The sequence below is a fragment of the Hyperolius riggenbachi genome, chromosome 1, assembly GCF_040937935.1.
Source record: "Hyperolius riggenbachi isolate aHypRig1 chromosome 1, aHypRig1.pri, whole genome shotgun sequence".
NCBI lineage: Eukaryota > Metazoa > Chordata > Amphibia > Anura > Hyperoliidae > Hyperolius > Hyperolius riggenbachi.
This window is the reverse complement of record NC_090646.1, coordinates 431,548,310-431,568,805: the sequence shown is the minus strand read 5'-3', so window position 1 is coordinate 431,568,805 and position 20,496 is coordinate 431,548,310. Positions and strand designations below refer to the sequence as shown.

Below are 20,496 nucleotides of genomic sequence, written 5' to 3'. Positions count from 1 at the left end.
TTGGGCCAGGATCCAGGTCACAGGTAGTTAGGCGGAGGTGAAGGAGGATGCTTGATGTGACTTCTTCATCAATTTCTTTGAAGTTTGACCAAGGTGTTACGTTGTCTCTGCTAATGGTTTTCGGCTCTATATTAGGCTCAGATGCTGTAAGTTGGATGGCGGACCTTATAGCGGAGACTTTGTCTGTGAAGAAATGGGCAAATTGGTCACAGAGGTCCTTTGAAGACTCGATATTAAGTTTTTGACATGCCGGGTTGCAGAGTTTTTCCACTGTGCGGAACAGTTGGGCTGGTTTGTTAACTGCATTTGCAATCTCTTGTGATAGAAAGGATGATTTTTTTCCCATGATTACCTTTTGGTAGTTCTTCAAGTGGAGGATTAAGGCATGTTTGTCTTCTGGGGACTGAGATTTGCACCACAGTCTCTCAAGTTTTCGGCCTTGTCTTTTCATCTCTTTTATGGCGTTATCAAACCACTGTGCATGATGGTGTGGAGTAAGATATTTGGTGCACAGAGGAGCAATGGTCTCAAAGGTGGAGGACACACATTTGTTGTATTTAAACACCAGAGTATTAGGGTCCAAACTGGATTCAGTCAATTCATCAAAGCTAAGGTTATCTTGGATATCTTGAGGTGTTAGCCCTTTTAAGCGGCGATATTTTATTTGATTCTTGACCTGGTGTTTTTGATGATTTTGACAGCTGGTATTGAAAGGGAGAAGTGGATAGTGTGATGGTCTGACCAGGCAACAGGATTAATTTCCACATTGGCTATTGACAGCCCAGTATGGAACATAAGGTCCAGAGTGTGACCTTTCCTGTGAGTAGCAGAGCTGATTGATTGGAAGAAACCCAGTTCATGTAAGGCATGAAGTAGCTCTATTCCAAATTGTGAAGAGGAGTCATACACCCATGTATTCAAATCTCCAAGAACAATCCATCTGGGGTGTTTCAGTGTTAGGTTGCATAGGAGATCTACAAGTTCCTTAAGGAAGTCTGAGTATTTTTCTGGTGGGCGGTAGATCAGCAATATGTTAATGTTTTTCTCAGCTGAAAGTTGCACCCCCAAGCATTCAAACGAGTTGGTAGGTCCTACAGTAAGTGGTATGATTTTCAAAGCTGATCTAAAGCAAAGTGCAACCCCTCCACCCCTGCGTTCTTTCCTGTTGCAGTATATCACGGAATAGTTTGTTGGCACCACGCCCTCCAGGGTGGGGCCAATTGGTTCAGAAAGCCAGGTTTCAGTCAGGCAGCCCAGATCAGAAGACTCTATTAGATCATGTATGATTGCTGCTTTGTTGTTTATTGATCTGACATTGCACAATCCAGCAGAGATGACAGCCACACATCTGGAGATTGTTCTCTCCTGGAGCCCTCAATCTCAGACCCTAGCTCCCAGGGTAGCCCCATCAAACTATTGCTAAAATATGGTAACCAGCATTTCTGAAAGAGAGCTAGTTTATCATCCTATATTTCATCTTGTCAAAGTACTGGGCGCGCTCAGAGATATATATCGGCTGTATCCTGCGCCCAAATCTCCCGGCGTCGATTTCTCTCGTACGCCCAGATCCTTGTTTTAATGTGGCCATTCTGTGGCCACTCACAGTGATCACCTGGTAATTTTATTGGTTCTTTACCAATAGGAGGAATCTCGGCGATCAAGTGACAGCCAAATCTGAGGTGGTTGTTAGTGGGAATCGGCTTGGGACAGCTATGCCATATCATAACTAGAGAGACACATTTGCGGTGTAGATTCGAGCTACTGTGGTCCCAAACTGGTTAACTAGTTACGAAAGACTAAATGTGACATTATAGAAAAAAATACTATAATCTTCAGAAGAGAGGTCTGTGGGTATCTTCACAACCTCAGTTTGAGGACCTAAAAAGAAAAAGAAAAGGAAAGGAGCAAGTATGAAGGAGTAAATTTAAAAAATGAGTCTGGGGGGCCTGGAGAGGGCCCTTGTGTTCTGAGTGGAGCCATAATCATCTATATAGCTGAGAGGGGCACTGGAGGGTCAGCCATCGAACTATTGCTGAAATATGGTAACCAGCATTTCTGAAAGAGAGCTAATTTATCATCCAATATTTCATCTTGTCAAAGTACACAGCCACAATCAATCTATTTTCGATCTGTTCAAGACTTGTGGAGGAAGACCAGGCAGACGCAATGGTGAGCTTAGCATCAAGCAAAATATGAATGAGTATTGGTAGACATAGTAATTAATGGTAAAGTTGTATACAACCAGTTTGTCAGGAGTGAACAGGTTCATTGTCAATTAAATAAAGATGTAAAGTTTAAAATGTTATACAGAATTAATGGACAATATGAAAAAATTCGATAAAATATGGTCTCCACTTGCTAATTATATATTAGGATCTGAGATGAATTCCCAAATCGGGCATTTTTAACCTGGGTTACTGTGCTCAACTCATAATCAGTTCTCACTATGGATGAAGGGGCAGGCTCCCGCTCTCATGGTCTACTTCTTCTTACTCTTCTTTACTCCTTTTCTCTTTCCTTTTTCTACTCTCTCCTACTCATACCTCATAATCCTGAAGAGGTATAACATTTATTAGGCCACTATTGATAGCGTACATCCGAGACACCTCTTCTCTTAAGGTTGTTTGTAGCACACAACCTCTTTTTTGTTTGAGATAAAGATCCTGTCTCGCTAGAAACAGAACCTCACAAGTACTCAGGTGGATTTAAGGGCTGCTAGTCCTGCCCAACCATGTTTGGTTTTGTGAATGGGCAGCGGCTATCTCCCCTAGCTGTGTCACTAAGCCCCCCAACAGGCTGAGCCTTTAGCACGGTACTACCTTCCTATGGAGATGTCATCATACGATTTTCATTTCCCTGGTCTAGGACAATTATCCCTTACCTGGCTTCCAAACCTCCAAGGTTTATAGTCTTATGCTAATTATTGATATAATATGCATTGTACTTGTACTGTTTCTATGCTGGATACAGCGCTGTACTATTTGTTACAATACTATGACTGTTGATCTTGCTCTTGTTTATGTTAAAATCAATAAAAATTATTGAAACATAAAATGTTATACAGTGGGATGCGAAAGTTTGGGCAACCTTGTTAATTTACATGATTTTCCTGTATAAAACTTTGGTTATTACAATAAAAAATGTCAGGTAAATATATCATATAGGAGACACACACACAGTGATATTTGAGAAGTGAAATGAAGTTTAATGGATTTACAGAAGGTGTGCAATAATTGTTTAAATAAAATTAGGCAGGTGCATACATGTGGGCACTGTTGTAATTTTATTGATTCCAAAACCTTTAGAAATAATTATTGGAACTCAAATTGGCTTGGTAAGCTCAGTGACCCCTCACCTACATAAACAGGGGAATCCAATTATGAGAAAAAGTATTTAAAGGGGTCACTTGCAAGTTTCCCTCTTAAGGGTCTCTGAAGAGTAGCAACATGAGGGTCTCAAAACAACTCTCAAATGACCTGAAGATAAAGATTGTTCACCATCATGGTTTAGGGGAAGGATACAGAAAGCTGTCTCAGAGATTTCAGCTGTCTGTTTCCACAGTTCGTAACATACTGAGAAAATGAAAGACCACAGGCTCAGTTCAAGTTAAGGCTTGAAGTGGCAAACCAAGAAAAATGTTCAATAAACAGAAGCGACGAACAGTCAGGGTCAACCCACAGACCAGCACCAAAGACCTACAACATCATCTTGCTGCAGATGGAGTCACTGTGCATCGTTCAACCATTTGGCACACTTTACACAAGGAGATGCTGTATGTGAGAATGATGCAGAGGAAGCCTTTTCTCTGCCTACAGCACAAACAGAGCTGCTTGAGGTATACTAAAGCACAAGACAGCTTAATTTTGGAATAAGGTGCTGTGGACTGATGAAACAAAAATTTTATTTGGGCATAACAATGGGTGTTATGCATGGAGGAAAAACAACACAGCATTTCAAGCAAACACCTGCTGCCTACAGTAAAATATGGTGGTGGTTCAATCATGCTGTGGGGCTGTGTGGCCAGTGCAGGGAGGAATTGGGAATCTTGTCAAAGTTGAGGGAGGCATGGATTCCACTCAGTATCAGCAGATTCTGGAGACCAAAGCTGTCCATGCTCAGAAGCCATCAAACCTGAATGAACTAGAGAGGTTTTGTAAAGAGGAATGGTCCAAAATACCTTCAATCAGAATCCAGACTCTCATTGGAACCTACAGGAAGCGTTTAGAGCAGTGTTCTCCCCAGGATCAATCAGCCGGGCGGAGCGCCCAGGTAAGATAAGTTACCGCCCGGCTGATGAAATCTCTGTCACTGCGAGCCGCACTCTTCACTGACAAGTGCCCGGCTGTCAGGATGTGCTTCTTCCCCTCTGCACACGAGATCTCGTGCTTCCCGGGCGAGCTCCTGCACTGATTGGCTCAGCGCATGGTAAGAGGTGTGACCATAGCGCTAGCTGCCGACTGTCAGGCTCGTGACTGTGTAGTGTGTATAAGCTGTGTGGGGATGTGCTGGGCAGAGACTAGAGGCAGACAGAGCGCAATCATTGACCGGCTGAACGTGTTAATTTATGTGCACGAAGTTCAGCGTATAAAGCGGGACGGAGCAGTGCGGTGGTCTGTGATTTATAGCACAGGGGAGAAACACGTGCTGGAGTCATAGGGGAGCTGACAGCAGGATGGAGAAGTGTGGTGGGCTGTGATTTATAGCAGGAGGATCCCGGGCAGGTCATGGTGAGAGATGGAATGCTGTGTGGAGTCAGCCACAATGTAAACTGCAGACTTAACTGTGTGAGAGCCAGTGGCTGTGGGAGCACATAGCTCTCTTGTTATATATGTGTGCTTGTGTCGTGAAAGTCCTGTGTCCTGACTGCAATCCTTCATAATCATAAATAAATCTTTCCTGGACTCCTATGGGTCTGTTCTGCCTATGCAAGCCAGGGAGGAGCTGATATATCACACAGTGCGAGACCCCTCCTCCATACAACCCAAAGAAAGATGGTTCCCTGTCCATTTGCAGCAGCCAGTCATGTACACTCAATCCACTAGCAACACAGTGTGAGGCATCTAGTATGAACCCCTCACCCACAACACCTGCACCAAGGGTGAGATCTCCCTCCCCACCTGATAGCTGTCAGTGGTATTATCTCCACCCACATCCAGTAGCACTCGGCGCAACCTTCTCCCTCACCTAGTATTACCCAGGGTGATCAAAATACCCCACCTGACACTTTTTGTGATCCTCTACAACAGGGGTCTCAAACTCCATTTGCGTCCCTTGATACAATATTTTGTGGCCCTCGCCGGCAAAAGCTTCCTTATAGTTCGCTTCAGTGCTCCCAAGTAATCCGCCGCATCCCCGCCGCTAAACGAGGGCTGCAGAGCCCCCAAATCGCCCGGGGGGCAATCCGCCGGCATTTCCTGGAAGGGAATCGCCACACGGATCGCCGCCTCTCCCCGCCCCTCTCTGTGAAGGAAGAGTGAGAGGGGCGGGCAGAGGCGGCGATGCGCCGCGATTGTGAAATTCCTTATGCGGCCCAGCCTCATCCTGAATTTGCCTCCTGCGGCCCCCCAGGTAAATTGAGTTTGAGACCCCTGCTCTACAAACACACACTTGTCCCAACTCCCCAGCAAACCAATCACCCACCCACCCACCTCGCGTGACCCTCTCCTCCACTCAATGAGCCCTTACTTCCCCACCCGGCTACTTTTTCATGCCACCCGGCTGGCAAAGATTTCTGGGGAGAACACTGTAGAGGCTGTAATTTCTGCAAAAGGAGGATCTACTAAATCTTGATTTCATTTCTTTTTTGTGGTGCCCAAATGTATGCACCTGCCTAATTTTGTTTAAACAATTATTGCACACTTTCTGTAAATCCAATAAACTTTATTTCACTTCTCAAATATCACTGTGTGTCGCCTATATTATGCATTTAACTGACTTTTTTATCGTAACAACCTGCGAATTATACAGGAAAATCATGAAAATTAACAAGGTTGCCCAAACTTTCGCATTCCACTGTATGCTGTAATGTCCAGCAGTGATTAGCTTCAGTAAACTAAAGTAATAAGTTTGTAGATATAGGTTGGTAGAGATAGGTCGTTGGCAAAGTGGATTTGACTAGGTGCCTGTCACACAGTTTTATATACAACTAATCTGATTCATTATCCATACGCGAATTAAGCCTCTGAACTGAAGGTAGCAGTCTTTTTCTAAATATAATTACTTTTTTTTATATTAATAATGTATAGGTGCATGAAAGGAACACAAGTGGCACTCCTAACTCGTAACCCTGAAATGCAGCTCAGTCATATAAAACACAAACAGGTTTTCTTATGGAGCATAGAAATGAATATGCCAAAATAGTATTTTAATGCCTAAAAGCAGCCAGCTGCGGAGGCCTTCACAGGCAGATCTTTGAAACATCTTTACTTAAGCCTGGGAAATAATATATGTTTATGTCCTTATTCTGGCTGCCTCTAGTTTTCCTTGACAGATCCATTCTTCCACTGGAAGCCTGAAATGAGTTCACTCCAGCTGTGTTCAAACACTGTGACCGGAATGACAAGTTTCATGCTGCACCATTCATGGTTAATGAGTGAGTAGTAATCTTGCCAAAGACAGCTGGGCCTTTCTTTGTTACTTATCTAGCCTTCATTTTATTACCGAAACAAAGATCTGTAGGCTACACTCACCTACCTTTCCCTATCTGGTATTACTTTCAGATGAAGGGGAGATGACAGAGTGCATTTTTGCAAAAATGTATCTTGCTAATTGTCTTTTTTTATCCAGCAGAGCCTGGATAGTGTACTGGTTAAGTGTTCTGCCTCTAACACACGAGATCTGGGTTCTTCCTGCTCAGTAAGCCAGCACCTATTCAGTCAGGAAACCTCGGGCAATACTCCCTAACACTGCTACTGCCTATAGAGCGCCACAGTGGCTGCAGCTCGGTCGATTTGAGTCCGCCAGGAGAAAAGGGCAACATAAATATTCTATGTCTTGTCTTTACGAAACCAAATGTACCTGCTTATTTTAAACTGACAACATGCAAACATTATATGTACTAGTAAAGGTGCTGTAAAGTACACTAAGCAATGGATGATTTTAAATACAGATTCAAATAGGTATGCGCTCCTGGAAATAAATCGCAATATAACTACTAATTGCAATGTCTGTGGTGTGCTCTCCAGATCAATCTGGTAAATTGAAATGTTCATAAACAATAGATGGAGCTGTGCTCAATGCCTAATTGTCCCCGTTACCACCAAAAGAAAGTCCACTACAATCTTTTCCAAACTTCAGACTCAACGGTGTAACTTTTCAAGTGCCCAACACAGCATATGCAAAAGAAAGAGACAAAAATCCAATAGTGTAACTCTGTATGACAAGCTTATCCACCACCACCACCTTCCCTGTGTTTCAGCTTTTCTGGACACAGTAACCCCCACTAAGTTATCAATCCCACCTCCGGATATTGATGGAGGACAGCTGGGTGAGTGCGGGCATTGTGGGGGTATCCGGCTCACAGCATGGTGTTAAGTGTGGAAAAGCTGAAACACAGGGAAGGTGGTGGTGGATGAGCTTGTCATACAGAGTTACACTATTGGATTTTTGTCTCCCGTCACGGACGTCATCGGAGCCAGCCTACGCAGAAGTGCGACCTCTATGTATGAGATACACAAACAGCACATTTCTCTTACGCTAGACTGGCTCCGACTGACGGCAGTGCGAGGACTCAGTTCTCATAGCTGCAGACATCGGAGGACGGCGGCATGGGAGCGATCCTGTCAGATGGGGTTGAAGGAAGCCCCAGGCATGTAAACAATTTTTTTTCCTTTTCGTCTCTGGTTCACTATAATGATATTGCAGACATATGGAGGAATGAGAGTAGGTGAGGAAAAGTAATGTTCTATAAACAAGATGAGGTCCCTGAAGACAGTTCAATACATAAAAAAAACTTACACAATGACAAGACTATTGTGCTGATTTAGCTTCATGGTCAGAAAATGTATGTTTGCAAACCAAACAGTGGAACTCCGGCACACTTCTCTACAGTTTGGAGAATGATAGTCAGAAATAGGCTTCATGGAGCTCTTGCAGCCGTATCTCTGATATGGAAACAAGGCCAAGCAGCATGCCCCTTAACAGAAACACATGAACAGGTATGTAGAAAATTACCAGCCATTCTCTGGATCTAAAAAAAAATACTGATTTGACATATTTACAGTAGCTGTTACCAAAGCACACAGTACAAGCAGGCAACAGTCAAAGAATGGGAAACATTCTTTTCAGGTTTGGGCCATTTATATTATTTATTATTATTATTTGAGTCCTATGGGAGAAAAGCGCTTTACAAATGTTATTTGTTGTTGTTGTTATTATTAATTTTCAATAATAATTGACTGTCTTTAGTTGTCTCAGCTTGATAAACAAAACCATGGCTGATTTTATTAGATTAAATGACCGTGTTTCAACCTAAATTATCTTGACCATTAGTATCTATTTAGAATAACAGTTTAATCAGGCACATGGCCATATGCCTGCAATATCCTAAACTGTGTTCAAATGTACCCCCAGGATGTTTTAAATGTAAAGGCTAACAACTGCACCAAATACTGATTTGATTTAATGTTTCCTTCAGTTGGTAGCCAAAAGTGCATGAGGTGAGGACGTGTAAGTGCTGAGTTTCAAAAAATGTTCTCTCCAAAATGCACCGTAATAACCCAGCTTCAATGCAGGAGGCAGGTGCAGATCCTAATCCACAGCAGCGAGCCACAGAGGGGGCCACAAAACTTCAGAAATTCCAGCGAGGAAACAAAGATGGCAGTGAGAATAAATATCATGGCGTCCTCAGGGGCAATTAGATAGCACAGGTCTCCCTGATGCAGCTACTGGAGGGTATATTGAGCTGCCAAGCCACCCCAAGGGTGATCACTGCAAACCTAGATGAGTAGAGGACACATGTCCCCTCCTGTGGGTAGATATGCAGACAAGCCCATGTTGCTGATCCATAGGAGCGCATAGGATCCCTGGAAGATCAAGTAAGGCCTACTGCAGATCGACATCCATGCAATAAGATCTCAAAGGGCTAAATGACAGCCAAAAAAACATGGAGAATGGGACAGATGCTCAAACATTCATCTGGTTGGATTGCCAAAGAAGGCTGAAGGTGATAAACACTTTATAGGCGATCTATATAAACTGCTAACAGAACACAATGCACTAGAGTGCACAAATTTGTCGCTCAACAAATAGACAAGTGTTGGAATCCAACTGGACTCTGAGGACTGGGAAGAATCCTTGGCAACAACTAAAAAAGCATCACCCTATGTGCTACAAAAAGATTTCCAAAGCCTTGAACATCTAACGGAGCACTGTTCAAGCGATCATTCAGAAACGGAAGAAGTATGGCACAACTGTAAACCTACCAAGACAAGGTCGTCCACCTAAACTCACAGGCCAAACAAGGAGAGCGCTGATCAGAAATGCAGTCAAGAGGCCCATGGTGACTCTGGACGAGCTGCAGAGATCTAAAGCTCAGGTGGGGGAATCTGTCGATAGGACACTATTAGTCGTGCACTGCACAAAGTTGGCCTTTACGGAAGAGTGGCAAGATGAAAGCCATTGTTAACAGAAAAGCATAAGAAGTCCCGTTTGCAGTTTGCCACAAGCCATGTGGGGGACACAGCAAACATGTGGAAGAAGGTGCTCTGGTCAGAAGAGACCAAAATGGAACTTTTTGGCCAAAATTCAAAACGATGTGTGGCGGAAAACTAACACTGCACATCACTCTGAACACACCATCCCCACTGTCAAATATGGTGGTGGCAGCATCATGCTCTGGGGGTGCTACTCTTCAGCAGGGACAGAGAAGCTGGTCAGAGTTGATGGGAAGATGGATGGAGCCAAATACAGGGCAATCTTGGAAGAAAACCTCTTGGAGTCTGCAAAAGACTTGAGACTGGGGCGGAGGTTTACCTTCCAGCAGGACAACAACCCTAAACATAAAGCCAGGGCAACAATGGAATGATTTAAAACAAAACATATCCATGTGTTAGAATGGCCCAGTCAAAGTCCAGATCTAAATCCAATCGAAAATCTGTGGCAAGATCTGAAAACTGCTGTTCACAAACGCTGTCCATCTAATCTGACTGAGCTAGAGCTGTTTTGCAAAGAAGAATGGGCAAGGATTTCAGTCTCTAGATGTGCAAAGCTGGTAGAGACATACCCTAAAAGATTGGCAGCTGTAATTGCAGCAAAAGGTGGTTCTACATATGGACTCCGGGGGCTGAATAATTACCGTATTTTTCGGACTATAAGACGCACTTTTTCTCCCCCAAAAGTGGGGAGAAAAAGTCCCTGCGTCTTATAGTCCGAATGTACCGTATTTGGACTTAAGTTTTTTACCATTGTTTAAATTCCCTGCAAGTCGCTCTGAAGATCTAGCGTCCTCGGCTAGTTTTCAATGCCCCGAGTCTCCCGACCACGTGGATAAGTGTAACGAGCTACCTTACTGATGCATGAATAAGAAGGACCCTGGTATTCCCTGCACGAGCCGTGTAGCGTACCCAGCTGGTTAACACTGCCCCGCGTCATTGGCTGTAATTAGCTGCGTGCATCTCAAGCTGTCACTTGACTCTTCTCACGAGAACAGGCTTCAGTTACCCTAGATGTGCGAATGCTGTTAGCGGCCAATCAGCGGAATTGTAATGGGCAGTAGGAGAGGCAAGTGACAGCTGGAGATGCGCGCACCCGATGCACAGTTGCTAATCAATGGAATGGGACGCGGGGCAGTGTTATGTTAACCAGCTGGGTACGCTAGACGGCTCCTGCAGGGAAGACTTGTTACTTATCTTTCATGCACCGGTAAGCTGGTTCGTTACTTTGTTCCCGCATCGGGTAAGCTGTGGGGATTCCAGGAAAGGGGTGTGACGTGGCTGCTGTGGATTGGTTTACAGCCCTGTCAGTCAGGGCTGCCGCTAAGTGACTGGCCCCAATGGTCCCACCGGCAAGACCATTGGATCCAGTCATTTAGCGGCAGCCCTGACTGACAGAGCTGTAAACCAATCCACAGCAGCCACGTCACACCCCTTTCCTGGAATCCCCACAGTAGAGATGGGAAGTTCGGATCTTTTCAATGATCCGGATGATTCGAATTGGATCATTGAAAAGATCCGGATCTTTGATCCGAATCTCGGATCATTTTACAAGGGAAGCATTGGGGGGGGGGGGGGGGGGGGGGAGGGGGGTGAAATGACTAGCAGGGCAGGAGAAGGAGAGGGGGGTGGACACACAGAGAAGGGGAGAAGATGGACAGAGAGCAATGAGTGGACAGAGAAGGGAGGAGGGAGGAGCAGAGAGCATAAATGTTTGTTTGCACACAATATACCCACATGCTGCAATCATGCTTTACATACATTTCACCTACATGTTCATCTGTACTCTTTGAATGCAAATGTCGCACAGTGAAAGAAAGCATTCCCAGAAGATAAGTGCAGCTGTTTAGTGCCGAGTGCAGGAGGATCATATTACGCTGCAATCACAGTGCCTGCAAAGTTACTGAGCTGTGCTGAGCTGAGCCAAAAGTTTCCAATGTGTTCACTGTGCACAATTACGAACAGACAGCCTATAATGAGCAGCACATTTCAGCCAGTATGTGTGCTCTACACATATCTGGCAGTGGCACTCATGTCCCCTCTCTCTGTCCCTGTGCAAGGCTGCCTCCCCTGAGTCCCCTCCAACAGAGCGATCCATCTCTGTTCTGCTTCCAGGACCCCGCTGCCCGCTGAGGGGGCGTGTCGCTACTGGCCCCGCCCCTTTTGCGATCCGAATCACTCATTTTGATGATTCGGATGATTCGACTCACAAAATAGATTCGGATCAAAGATCCGAATCGTTCATGATCCGGACAACACTACCCCACAGCTTACCCGATGCGGGAACAAAGTAACGAGCCAGCTTACCGGTGCATGAAAGATAAGTAACAAGTCTTCCCTGCAGGAGCCGTCTAGCGTACCCAGCTGGTTAACATAACACTGCCCCGCGTACCATTCCATTGATTAGCAACTGTAAACCAATCAGCAGCGGCAGCAGCCATGTCAAACCTCTTTCCTACAATGTGGTATCTGCGATTGCTCAAGCCATTGCTGCTCATAGTGAAGCTGCAGCACCTTTCAAGTCACTAGAATCCCGGGGAACATAGAGGTAAGGCTGCATCCCGCAGACAGCAGCACTGTATCAGCTAATTCCCACACACGCGAGGATGTCTGCTGATGTCGCCCTCCAGTCATCAATGGCATGGAATCAGGGTAATGTACGCTGCTTGCCAGCCAAGCAGCATTTAGCAGCGAGCCTTCCTCCTCCTATTCCAGACACATAGCCCTTCCTTGACTCACATGCAGGCCTCCTTATGTCACTCCCAGCAGATTAACTCCACACACATCACACCAATCCTCATCTGAGGACTCCTGCACACAGCAGACTTGGCATATGGCCACAGGGAGATGCCAGGCTGAGTGCAGAGCTTGGCTGCTTCTGCTAAACCAGGAGGACTTACTAATGCATCCTTCTTACTACTGACAGCTCCAACTTACAACTGTGCCATAGCCAAATCCATTCTGCTCTTCCTATCCTACCTGGACTGAGCCATAAGGTGCCCATTGATGATACAACACAGGTGGACAGAGGCAGAAACCGGACAGAAGAGGACACAGAAGGGGTACAGAGGAGGGGACACAGGGGGGACACGAGGTACTAGGGGGACATGAGTTACAAGGGGATATAATAATGGGGGGGGTGGAGAAGTTCCACAAGATGCCTCTGCACCATGGATGCACCAGGATTCGTTTTTTTTTTTTATTCCCAATTTTTATCCTCTAAATCTAGGTGCGTCTTATGGTCCGGTGCGTCTTATAGTCCGAAAAATACGGTACGCACACCCCACTTTGCAATTTTTTTTTTAATGTTTGGAATCATGTATGATTTTCGTTCCACTTCTCACGTGTACCGTTTGTATTGCTCTTTCATGCGGAATTCTTGATTCATGTTTGTGGCAGTAATATGACAAAATGTGTAAAACTTCAAGAGGGACGAATACTTTAGCAAACCACTGTAACTCCAGCCTGTATTACAAATATAGCTCGACGGCCAGCACAGACTGCCCTAAGTGCCAACATCCCATGTCTTCCTTTTTCCATCTTATCTGGGAATTCCCTGTTCTAAAAGCATTTTGGGAGCAAATCGTAAAATTCTTACATGACAAAATGGGATGCCCTATCACTCTATCATCTGCATTATGTCGTCTAAGAATATCAGATGCTGGCATATGATGCAGCACCAAAACTTTCATGGCAGAAACACTGTTTGCAGCAAAGTTAGAAATGGCAACTACATGGCTGTCACCCATTGCTCCCACATTAGCTTCATAGCGCATACAAATAGATTCCACATTGGCACATCGTAAATTGATATTTATTCATAAGAACAGGCTTAAACAATTCCATCTTATATGGAACAAGTGGGAGGACAGGTAGCGCCATTCTGGTGTAGAGGCCTTGAGCCCCGAACTTGACATTCAAACGTGCACCTACAGGTAACCTGCAGTTGGGAATGTAACAGTTATACTTTTTTCTATGTATATTCTATTGTATTATGTAGTACTATATGAATGTACCGTATATACTCGCAAGCAAGCCGACCCGCATATAAGCCGACCCCCCAACTTTTTCCTGAAAAACCAGTAAAAATTGATTGACCCTCATATAAGCCGGGGGTGGGAAATGCTGGCCGTGTGATCCCCCCCAGTGTGTCCCAGTATAGTTAGTATAGTGGCCAGTATGGGTAGGTAGTGCCCAGTATAGCTAGTGAAGTGCCCAGTATAGCTAGTATAGTGCCCAGTATAGTGCCCAGTACAGCTAGTAAAGTGCCCAGTATAGCTAGTATAGTGCTCGGTATAGCTAGTATAGTGCCCCAGTGTAGCTAGTATAGTGCTCGGTATAGCTAGTATAGTGCCCAAGTATAGCTAGTATAGTGCCCAGTATAGCTAGTATAGTGCCCAAGTATAGCTGGTATATTGCCCAGTATAGCTAGTATAGTGCCCAGTATAGGTAGTATAGTGCTCGGTATAGCGAGTATAGTGCCCAAGTATAGCTAGTATAATGCTTAATATAGCTAGTATAGTGCTCAGTATAGCTAGTATAGTGCTCAGTATAGTGCTCAGTATAGCTAGTATAGTGCTCAGTATAGCTAGTATAGTGCTCAGTATAGCTAGTATAGTGCCCAGTATAGCTAGTATAGTGCTCAGTACAGTGCTCAGTATAGTGCTCGGTATAGCTAGCTTAGTGCCCAAGTATAGCTAGTATAGTGCTCGGTATAGCTAGTTTAGTGCCCAAGTATAGCTAGTATATAGTGCTCGGTATAGCTAGTATAGTGCCCCCCCCGCCTCACCGCCCCAGCCACTCCCCCCCCCCCCCGCGGCCGCCGCTGCTATTAGCTTACTGTGCGGCTTCCTCTATTCCCCTCTCCGTCTCCCGGGCATGTAAATTGTTCACAGCAGCTCGCTCCACGGCGGCTGCTGTGTGATGACAGGAAGCTGGAGGCAGAGCGGTTTCCTGTAAATAAAACCACTTAACTTTATTTAATCCACATCCGCAGCTAATGATCTCTGGGTCCAGGAGATTTAACCTCTTGAGGACCAGAGGCTTACACCCCCCCCCCCCCCTAGTGACCAGTTGTTTTTTTTTTTAGAATTCAGCACTCTGCAGCTTTAACAGTTTATTACTCGGCCATTCAACTTAGCAGCCAAATGAATCTTTCCTCTTTTTCTGCCCACCAACAGAGCTTTCTGTTGGTGGGATCTGATTGGTGCTGGCTGCGATTTTTTTTATTGATTTTATTGTCATTTTTTAAAAATAAATAAAGCTATTTTTTTTATCCCTCCCCCAAGATCCAAGCACTATGATCACCTCTCACAGGCATTAGCTTATGAGAGGGATCAGATTGTGTGCCACTCCTGGTGACAGCTGAGTGACAGAGCTGTCCCCTGTACAGTGCAGCGCGAAATCGCAGCGCTGTACAAATGAAAATAGCCTTTTTTTGGGGGGAAGTTTAACAGCCTGCCAGCTCTGATCGCGGCTGGCAGGCTGATCACAGAGCTCCGTGTCTCGGCAGGGAACGATCGCGCATGTGTTTCCTGCTGATCTCTGCCGACAGGACTTGACGCCAATCAGCATTAGGCGGTCCTGGGGGAGCCACTCTGCAACCATCCATCGGCGACAGGTGGTCAGAGAGCAATTAAATTTACCATTGTGGATCTTGGGTGACATCAGTGACTTAATCTGGTTACTGACCATATAATAACGTTAGAAAGTTATTTCTTTACAGCAAATTCATTAGTGATAAATCATTTATTTATTAGGAATCATAATCTAAAAAAAAGACAAATTTGCAATCGGGTTTTTAACCCACTATTATTTTCTCTGCTGCATGATGCAGGAAATAAAGTTTTATCATACGCTATCTATTTCCAGAGGTTTTACTTCTAAGAAGGGTTCCAGAAAAAGCGGTCTTGTAAATATTACTTTTTGCAATGCAAGATAAAAATCTCAACAGATGGGCAACCCATTTTCGGGAAATACTTAGTAGAGATAAAGCACTAACATAAAGAATGGATATAATCATCCCAAGTAACAAAGACCATGATATCTCTCTGCACAGTCAAACTACTGAGAAGATTAAAGAAGATTTAACATGGACAAAGCATGGAAGCACCCTTTAAGTAGATAATATAACTCCTGATATTATAAAGTTGGATATGAGACCTCATCTAAAGTCTTAAAACCACCCTTTGAAGAGATCTGGATTAAAAGAGAGATCTTTAGAATAGAAGAAATACCTAAAAAGGGAAATGCAATGGCATTATAACAACTGGAGAGGAGGTACTCTTCTTTCTGCCTTCTCCAGGGCTGTTTAGTCTTATCCAGAGTCATTGTAAATCATGTTAACGCTTCGTCAAAAACAAAATTTGGAAAATACAATCGTAATTTTAAAAAACACAGCAATTGCTTGGAAGTAACAAATGTACACCAAATATTACTAAGGCAAAGCCGTGAATAATAGAATGGATTATATCTTATGTTTATTGAGTTTGAAATGACATTGACTCTGCAAAAAGGAAAGTTATTTAACCACCTGGGCGTTACGGACGAGCTCAGCTCATCCAGTAACGCCACGGTGGATTGCTCAGGCCCTGGTGGGCCGATTTGCATAATTTTTTTTTTACCCGATCGCCGCAAATCCGCCGCGAAAGAGAGCCCCCGCAGACCCCTTGCGCAGCTATGGGGTGGATCGGGACTCCCTGTGACGTCGATGACGTCATTCCGTTCGTCGCCATGGCGCCGGGGGAAGCCCTGCAGGAAATCCCATTCAGAACGGGGATTTCCTGATAGGTATTCACGCCAGCTGCGATCGGAAGGGTGGGAAGGAGAGAGCAGGGAGGGGGGAATCATGTAGCAAGCGATAGGCTAGCTACATGAGAAAAAAACGCCCATGAGGTTAAGGAATATGGCATCCTAATAGATATTCATTAAATAATAGAGGGCTTTGAATGCTAAGTCTAGCATGAGGAAAAGCTCAGTAATCCATACATTATAAAATCAGGTGTTTCACATGGGAGCAATTTCATATTAATAATAGTTCTATTGGTATTGCCAATTACGGATCTTTACAGCGGCAGCAGAGCATATTGTTCCTCTCCCAAGCAATGTGTTTATATAGAGTTCATTAACCAGTGAACGGACCACAGGACTAAGCTCTCAATCCTGATGAGTCACACTTATGGTGCTTGCATACATGCCTTAATATTTGGATTGTGGTTAGGGACATAACACACATTTTGAAACCCTGACAACCACAGAGGCAGTTAATCAGCACATATACTGTGGTTTGCAAAAGTATTTGGCCCCCTTGAAGTTTGCCACATTTTGTCATATTACTGCCACAAACATGAATCAATTTTATTTACAAATAAATAACTGCAAAGTGGGGTGTGCGTAATTATTCAGCCCTCTTTGGTCTGAGTGCAGTTGCCCATAGACATTGCTGGATAAGTGCTAATGACTATATAGAGTTCACCTGTGTGTAATCTAATGTCAGTACAAATACAGCTGCTCTGTGACGGCCTCAGAGGTTGTCTAAGAGAATATTGGGAGCAACAACACCATAAAGTCCAAAGACCACACCAGACAGGTCAGGGATAAAGTTATTGAGAAATTTAAAGTAGGCTGAGGCTACAAAAAGATTTCCAAAGCCTTGGACATCCCACGGAGCACTGTTCAAGCGATCATTCAGAAATGGAAGGAGTATGGCACAACTGTAAACCTACCAAGACAAGGCCATCCACCTAAACTCACAGGCTGAACAAGGAGAGCTGAACAAGGGGCCCATGGTGACTCTGGACGAGCTGCAGAGATCTACAGCTCAGGTGGGGAAATCTGTCCATAGGACCACTATTAGTCGTGCACTGTACAAAGTTGGCCTTTATGGAAGAGTGACATGAAGAAAGCCATTAACAGAAATGCCTAAGAAGTCCCATTTGCAGTTTGCCACAAGCCATGTGGGGCACACAGCAAACATGTGGAAGAAGGTGCTCTGGTCAGATGAGACCAAAATGGAACTTTTTGGCCAAAATGCAAAACGCTACAGTATGTGTGGCAGAAAACTAACACTGCACATCACTATGAACACACCATCCCCACTGTCAAATATGGTGGTGGCAGCATCATGCTCTGGGGGTGCTTCTCTTCAGCAGGGACAGGGAAGCTGGTCAGAGTTGATGGGAAGATTGATGGAGCCAAATACAGGGCAAACTTGGAAGAAAACCTCTTGGAGTCTGCAAAAGACTAGAGACTGGGGTGGAGGTTCACCTTCCAGCAGGACAACGACCCTAAACATAAAGCCAGAGCAACAATGGAATGGTTTAAAACAAAACATATCCATGTGTTAGAATGGCCCAGTCAAAGTCCAGATCTAAATCCAATCGAGAATCTGTGGCAAAATCTGAAAACTGCTGTTCACAAACACTGTCCATCTAATCTGACTGAGCTGGAGCTGTTTCGCAAAGAAGAATGGGCAAGGATTTCAGTCTCTAGATGTGCAAAGCTGGTAGAGACATACCCTAAAAGACTGGCAGCTGTAATTGCAGCAAAAGGTGGTTCTACAAAGTATTGACTCACGGGGCTGAATAATTACGCAAACCCTACTTTACAGTTATTTTTTTTTTCAAAAGGTTTGGAATCATGTATGATTTTCGTTCCACTTCTCACGTGTACACCACTTTGTATTGGTCTTTCACGTGGAATTCCAATAAAATTGATTCATGTTTGTGGCAGTAATATATGACAAAATGTGGAAAACTTCAAGGGGACCAAATTCTTTTGCAAACCCCTGTGTATAACTGTAATCATCTTCCTGTATAAATCGTTGGTTGTTACAATAAAAAATGTCAGTTAAATATATCATATAGGAGACACACACAATGATATTTGAGAAGTGAAATGAAGTTTATTGGATTTACAGAAAGTGTGCAATAATTGTTTAAACAAAATTAGACAGGTGCATACATTTGGGCACCACAAAAAAGTAATAAAATCAATATTTTTGCATAAATTACAGACTTTAAATCCTTCCTGTAGGTTTCCATGAGAGTCTGGATTCTGGTTTAAAGTATTTTGGACCATTCCTCTTTGCAAAATATCTCTAGTTCATTCAGGTTTGATGGCTTCTGAGCATGGACAGCTCTCTTTAACTCATACCACAGATTTTTAATTATATTCAGGTTTGGGGACTGAGATGGCCATTCCAGAACTTTGTACTTGTTCCTCTGCATGAATGCCTTAGTGGATTTTGAGCAGTGTTTAGGGTTGTTGTCTTGTTGAAAGATACAGCCCTGGCTCAGCTTCAGCTTTGTCACTGATTGCTAGACATTGGTCTCCAGAATCTGCTGATACTGAGTGGAAGCTATGCGTTCCTCAACTTTGACAAGATTTCCAGTCCCCGCACTGGCCACACAGCATGATGGAACCACCACCATATTTAACTGTAGGTAGCAGGTGTTTTTCTTTGAATGCTGTGTTCTTTTTCCTCCATGCATAATGCCCCTTGTTATGCCCAAATAACTCATTAGTCCACAGCACCTTATTCCAAAATGAAGCTGGCTTGTCCAAATGTGCTTCAGCATACCTCAAGCAGCTCTGTTTGTGCTGTGGGCTTCCTCTGCATCACTCTCACATACAGCATCTCCTTGTGTAAAGTGCGCTGAATGGTTGAACGATGCACAGTGACTCCATCTGCAGCAAGATGATGTTGTAGGTTTTTGGTGTCGGGTCTGTGGGTTGACTGACTGTTCTCACCATTCGTTGCTTCTGTCTATCCGACATTTTTCTTGGTCTGCCACTTCAAGCCTTAACTTGAACTGAGCATGTGGTCTCCCATTTCCTCAATATGTTCCTAAATGTGGAAACAGATAGCTGAAATCTCTGAGACAGCTTTCTGTATCGTTCCCCTAAACCATGATGGTGAACAATCTTTGTCTTCAGGTCATTTGAGAGTTGTTTTGAGACCCCCATGTTGCTACTCTTCAGAGAAAATTAAAAGAGGATGGAAACTTTAATTGACCCCCTTAAATACTACTTCTCATAATTGGATTCGCCTGTGTATGTAGATCAGGGTTCACTGAGCTTAGCAAGCCAATTTGAGTTCCAATAATTAGTTCTAAAGGTTTTGGAATCAATAAAATGACAACAGTGCCCAAATGTATGCACCTGTCTAATTTTGTTTAACCACTTAAGTCTATCTGGATGGATATATCCATTTAGATAGACTGTGCTGCTGCCACTGCATGAGGCGCGCGCTCCCGCTGCCTGCCGTTAGTTCCCAGATCAGTAAATGAATAAGATAAACAGGGCTGCGCTGCCTAATTGGGCAAGATTGACACAGTATACCAATGTTCAATGCCTATATACAAAAATTCACAGAAAAAGTCTCTTAGATTGAAAACAAACTCCAAATGTCACTAGGACATCCAGTCCAATGTCAATCAGACCTTACTGCAGTCAGTTTCACAAAGATTAATTGTGGGATCGCTGTTTCAAAGTTCCAGATATACACATGTGTCAAGTAGTTGAACTGCGCTCTCCACTTTCCTATAAATCAAACAGACAGGTAGCACATAGCGTAACTCCGTATAGCAAATAATGTAGTCAATACTCTCAAACACCCTTGTGAACAATGTGCTCGTGCTAGACTCGTGAATCCACTTCCATTACAGGTTGCGCTCACCAAATTGTAGCCACCTACACGTTAGTTTTGGGAGGGTATAATAAGAAAATAGAATAATTTTGACAGTAACCTACTTTGTGGTAGTTTTAATTGCAGAGTGCTGAAAAGTTATTTTAATCAGATGGAACATTTTCTACTAGGAGAAAACTTTGTTAAAGGGACTCCGAG

General features: G+C 44.0%; 1 protein-coding gene across 8 annotated transcripts in view; it reads right to left on the bottom strand.

Moving 5' to 3' along the window:
- AOPEP (aminopeptidase O (putative)) overlaps positions 1-20,496 on the bottom strand; it is a 539,579-nt gene that overhangs the window by 452,403 nt on the left and 66,680 nt on the right. The window lies entirely within an intron of this gene.